Raw genomic sequence first — 5,909 nt, 5'->3', positions numbered from 1 at the left:
ACCCGGCCCTTTTTTTTCCTTTTTTTTTTTTTTTTTGAGATGTAGTTTCGCCCTTGTTGCCCAGGCTGGAGTGCAGTGGTGCAATCTCGGCTCACTGCAACCTCCACCTCCCAGGTTCAAACAATTCTCCTGCCTCAGCCTCCTCCTTTTTTCTTTCTTTCTTTCTTTTCTTTTTTTTTTTTTTTGAGATGGAGTGTCACTCTGTTGCCCAGGCTAGAGTGCAGTGGAACGATCTCAGCTCACTGCAACATCCACTTCCCAGGTTCAAGCAATTTTCCTGCCTCAGCCTCCTGAGTAGCTGGGACCAAAGGCACATGCCACCACGCTGGGCTAAGTTTTTGTATTTTTGGTAGAGATGGGGTTTTGCCATGTTGCCCAGGCTGGTCTTGAACTCCTGAGCTCAAGTGTTCCTCCTGCTTTGGTCTCCCAAAGTGCTGGGATTACAGGCATGAGCCACTGGGCCCAGCAGAATTCCATTTTCCTACACGGCCCCAGATCTCTGTGCTGAAGCCAGCCTGGGTCTCAGGTCCCTTAGGTCTGGTGGGCCCAGACCCTGATGCTAAGACCCCCCCTTAGAGGGGTGGGAGATGACTTCAAGAGGTTTATGTTGGCTGGTGTGGTGGGTCATACCTGTAATCCCAGAATTTTGGGAGGCCAAAGCAGGAGAATAGTTTGAGGCCAGGAGGTTGAGACCAGCCTGGGCGACATAGTAAAACCCCCATCTCTACCAAAAATTTAAAAATTAGCCAGGCATAGTCCGAGCTACTTGGGAGGCTGAGGTGGGAGGATCACTTGAGCCTGGGAGGTGGAGGTTGCAGTGAGCTGAGATGTATCACTGCACTCCAGCCAGGGTGATAGAGCAAGACCCTGTCTCAAAAACAGAAAAGAAAAGAGGTTCATGGACAAATCTTTTTAATTTTAAAGACTATACATTCATTGTAATGTATATTAAAAATATATAATGAAGCCATCAGACTCTTGAGTTTATCAATAATATATTTTAAATGAGGTTAAACTGAAAAAACGAGTTTTTTTCTTTTCTTTTTTTTTTTTTGAAACTCAAATGTTTATTTTCCATGAATCTTATATGTTTACGAGCCCACACAAAAACAGCTTAAGACCATTCAGTGGTTGCTCCTACCCATTCAGTGGCCTGAGCAGTGGGAGCTGCAGACCAGTCTTCCGTGGCAGGCTGGGCGCTCCAGTCTTCAGTAGGGAACTGCTGGATAGGCACAGAGGGCACCTGCACGCCTTCAGACCAGTTGGCAACCTCAGGCTGAGTAGCAGTGAACTCAGGAGCTGGAGCAGTCCATTCGCCCTGAAATTCCTCCTTGGTCACAGCCTTTTCAGCAGCAGCCTGCTCTTCTTTTTCAATCTCTTCAGGATCTCTGTAGAAGTAGAGATCAGGCATGACCTCCCACGGGTGTTCACGGGAAATGGTGCCACGCATGCTCAAAACTTCCCGAGCCAGCATCCACCGCATCAAACCCACTGAGTGAGCTCCCTTGTTGTTGCATGGGATGGCAATGTCCACATAGCGCAGAGGAGAATCTGTGTTACACAGAGCAATGGTAGGTAGGTTAACATAAGATGCCTCCGTGAGAGGCTGGTGGTCAGCCCTTGGGTCAGTAACCACAAGCAGCCGTGGCTCCCGGAAGGCTGCCTGGATCTGGTTGGTGAAGGTTCCAGGAGTAAAGCGGCAGCAATTGGAGTGGCTCCAGTGGCAGCAGCAAACTTCAGCACGGCCCTCTGGCCAGTATTCCTGGAGGATATAACGCTGACATCAGCAGGGTTTTCAATGGCAACAATGGCACGAGCTGCCAGGAGAAGCTTCTCCCAGGTCCTCTTCAGATTTATGATGTAGATGCCATCACTTTTCCTTTTATAGATATACTGCTCCATCTGGAAGTCAAGGTTGGTGCCACCTAAATGGGTTCCTGCTGCCAGGAACTTAAGGACATCCTCCTCCTTCATTTGCAGAACATCAAGGGCTCTGGACATTGTGAAAGTTTCCCTTTAAGTTACGACGGGAATCCAGAACAACGCCGTTTGGAGCCCTCGGCAGGTAGCGCGAAAAGCTTCTTTTTTTTGACAGAATCTCACTCTGTTGCCCAGGCTGGAGTGCAATCTTTGCTCACTGCAGCCTCTGCCTCTCTGGTTCAAGCGAGTCTCCTGCCTCAGCCTCTCTTTTTTCTCTGTTGCCCAGGCTAGAGTGCAGTGGTGTGATCTCACTGCAACCTCTGCCTCACATGTTCCAGTGATTCTCAGAAGGCTGAGGCCTCCTGAGTAGCTGGGATTACAGGTGCTCACCACGATATCTGGCTAATTTTTTGTGTTTTTGATAGAGACAGAGTTTCACCATTTTGGCCAGGCTGGTCTTGAACTCCTGATCTCAAGCAATCTACCCACCTTGGCCTCCCAAAATGCTGAGATTACAGGCATGAGCCACCTTACCTGAAACCCAAAAAATGAGTTTCTTTCTTTCTCTTCCTTTCTTCATTCCTTTCTTTCTTTCTATCTTGAAGAATGAGTTTCTTTAAAGAAAAAAATTAACTCCATAATAGTCCAGGCAGTACTGGGATGAAGCAACAATTATGGGTGTGATTTGGGGTACCTGAACTGCAGGGCACATGGCCTCCCCTGCACCTCTTAGGGGCTGGGATTGGTTGCCAATAACAGAAAACCCCCACAAAAATGGCTTAAGCAAGATAGGGCTTATTTTTCTCTCATGCAGAAACAAGTCTGGGGTGGCGCTGGGTAATGTCCTCCCCAAAGTCGTCAGGGGCCCAGGCTCCTCTGCATTTCTCTGTCTTGCCCTCTGCATTGGTCAGCGTTCTCCAGAGAAACAGAATCAACAGGATGAATAGATAAACGGATGGATAGATAGATAGATAGGTTGATAGGCTGATAGATGGATAGATAGATACATAGATGATAGATAGATAGATAGACAGACAGATAGATAGATGAGATTTGACCAGGCACAGTGGCTCATGCCTGTAATCTCAGCACTTTGGGAGGCCAAGTTGGGAGGATCACTTGAGCCCAGGAGTTTGAGACCAGCCTGGGCAACACAATGAGACACAAAAAATTAATTTTTTTTGTCTACAATAAATTAAAAAAAAAATAGGCTGGGCATGGTGGCTTGCACCTGTAATCCCAGCACATTGGGAGGTTGAGGCAGGTGGATCATCTGAGGTCAGGTGTTCAACACCAGCCTGGCCAACATGGTGAAACCCCATCTCTACTAAAAATACATACACACACACACACACATACACACACACACTAGCTGGGTGTGGTGGCAAGTGCCTGTAATCGCAGCTACTCGGGAGGGTGAGGCATGAGAACTGCTTGAACCTGGGAGGTGGAGGTTGCAGTGAACCGAGATCACGCCATTGCACTCCAGACTGGGCAATAAGAGCGAAACTCCATCTCAAAAAAAAAAAAAAGATGCAGTCAGAGGTGACTTTAAGAGGCTTGTGTTGGCTGGTGCGATGGCTCACACCTGTAATCCCAGCACTTTGGGAGGCTGAGGCAGGCAGATTACTTGAGGTCAGGAGTTCAAGACCAGCCTGGCCAACATGGTGAAACCCCATCTCTACTAAAAATGCAAAAATTATCTGGGGGTGGTGGTGGGTACCTGTAATCCCAACTACTCGGGAGGCTGAGGCAGGAGAATTGCTTGAACTCGAGAGGTGGAGGTTGCAGTGAGCTGAAATCACACCACTGCCCTCCAGCCTAGGAAACAGAGGGAGACTCTGTACAAAAAAAAAAAAAAAAAAAAGCAGTGTCTATTGCCATTACCAATACAACCAGGGTTCTGTTAATTAGGAAGGATGGGAGAATGGGTATTGTACGAGCATGTAGAAGTCTCAGCCACCCTCCCCCTGTCACGGATGGCAAAGCTGAGGCCCTGAGAGGGATCCAATATTCTGGCTCAAACACTGGCTCACAGCTTCTGAAAATCAGGATGTGTGGCTCCCCTCATGCTGCTTCACCTTCCATAATCTCCTCCCAGGTTCCCATCCCACAGCTCCTTGCAGAGCTGGGCAGATCACAGGACCTTTCACAAATGCCCAGGGCACTCTGCCAGCTGCCTTCATGCTTCCTGGCTCTGCTGTGCCCATGCCTTTGCCTAGGCCATCCCTTTCTGTCCCCTGCCTGTGCCTGGAAGACCTTGCAAACTCCAACTGACCGTGACCCTATCCATCTTGTGGGAGAAGATCTTCTCTTCCCTGGGTTTCTGCAGGGATGTAACCTCATCTCTAAAATAGGAGTGACTGCTGGGACTGTGGCTCATGCCTGTAATCCCAACGTTTTGGGAGGTTGAAGTGGGAGGCCCTCAGCCTTTTTTTTTTTATTTGTTGTAGTTGTTGTTTTTGAGACAGGGTCTCACTCTGTCACCTGGGCTGGAGTGCAGTAGTGCAATTATGGCTCATTGCCTCCTTGACCTCCTGGGCTCAAGCAATCCTCCCACCTCAGCCTCCTGACTGGTTGGGACTACAGGTGTGCCACCACACGTGGCTAATTTCTTCATTTTTATTTTTGTAGAGATAAGGCCTCACTCTGTCCCCTAGGCTGGAGGACAGTGGTGTGATCATAGCTCACTGCAGTCTTGAACTCCTGGGCTCAAGTAATCCTCCCACCTTAGCCTCCCAAGTAGCTGGGTCTACAGGCATGCACCACCACACATCTGGCATTTTTTTTGAGACGGAGTTTCACACTTGTCACCTAGGCTGGAGTGCAGTGGTGCAACCTTGGCTGACTGCAACCTCTGCCTCCTGGGTTAAGCAATTCTCCTACCTCAGCCTCCTGAGTAGCTGGAATTACAGGCGCCTGCCACCATGACTGGCTAATTTTTGTATTATTAGTAGAGAGGGAGTTTTACCATGTTGGCCAGGCTGGTCTCGAACTCCTGATCTCAGGTGATCCATCCACCTTGCCCTCCCAAAGTGCTGGGATTACAGGCCTCAGCCACCATGCCTGACCCTTTTTTTTTTTTTAAGAGACAGGGTCTCTCCCTGTAGCCCAGCTGGAGTGCAGTGGTATAATAATAGCTCACTGTAGCCTCCAATTGTTGGACTCATGGGATCCTCCCACCTCAGTCTCCTGAGTAGCTGGGACTACAGGCATGCACCAACATGTCCAGCTAATATATTTTTAAATTAATTAAAAAAATTTTGTAGAGATAGGGTCTTACTTGTTGTCTAGGTTTGTCTCAAATTCCTGGCCTCTACCCTCCCTGCTTGGCCTCTCAAAGTGCTGAGATCACAGGCATGAGCCATGGCGCCCAGCCTATGGTATTTTTGTTATGGCAGCCAAGCTGATTAATACAAGCCTCAGGTGCAAATGTGCATCTCTGACCTCAGGTGATCCACCTGCCTTGGTCTCCCAAAGTGCTGGGATTACAGGCATGAGTCACTGCACCTGGCCCCTAATTTAAAAATTTTAAAAATTATTATTTTTTTAGAGACAGGGTCTCACTTTGTCATGAAGGCTGGAGTGCAGTGGCACAATCTCAGCTCACTGCAGACTCAAATTCTGGTCTTAAGCAATGCTCTCACCTTGACCTCTGGGGTAGCTGTGACTGTAGGTGTGTACTGCCATGCCCAGCTAATTTTTTTTCCTCTGGTAGAGGTGGGGTCTCCATCTGTTGCCCAGGCTGATCTTGAACTCCTGGCCTCAAGAGATCCTCCCATCTCAGCTTCTGGAGCAGCTGGGACTACAGGTAAGCAGCACCACACCCAAATTTTGAAATTTTTTTTGTGTAAACAGGGTCTTGTGTTGCTCAAATGATCCTCCTGCCTTGCCCTCCAGAGCAGTTGACACTACAGGCATACACCACCACCCGATTAATTTTTTTTTTTTTGTATAAACAGGGTCTTGGGCCCCCACATGGCTCACGC

The 5,909-nt window shown here is 48.5% G+C and overlaps 1 pseudogene; it reads right to left on the bottom strand.

The window, feature by feature from the left end:
- Positions 1-1,068: 1,068 nt before the first annotated feature.
- On the bottom strand, positions 1,069-2,070 carry LOC110567549 (small ribosomal subunit protein uS2-like; annotated as a pseudogene).
- Positions 2,071-5,909: the final 3,839 nt, after the last annotated feature.

Source organism: Aotus nancymaae, unplaced genomic scaffold, assembly GCF_030222135.1.
Source record: "Aotus nancymaae isolate 86718 unplaced genomic scaffold, 86718_ANA_hifiasm-v0.15.2.pri h1tg000064l_1, whole genome shotgun sequence".
In the NCBI taxonomy this organism is placed as follows: Eukaryota; Metazoa; Chordata; class Mammalia; order Primates; family Aotidae; genus Aotus; species Aotus nancymaae.
This window is presented reverse-complemented; position numbering and strand designations above follow the sequence as displayed.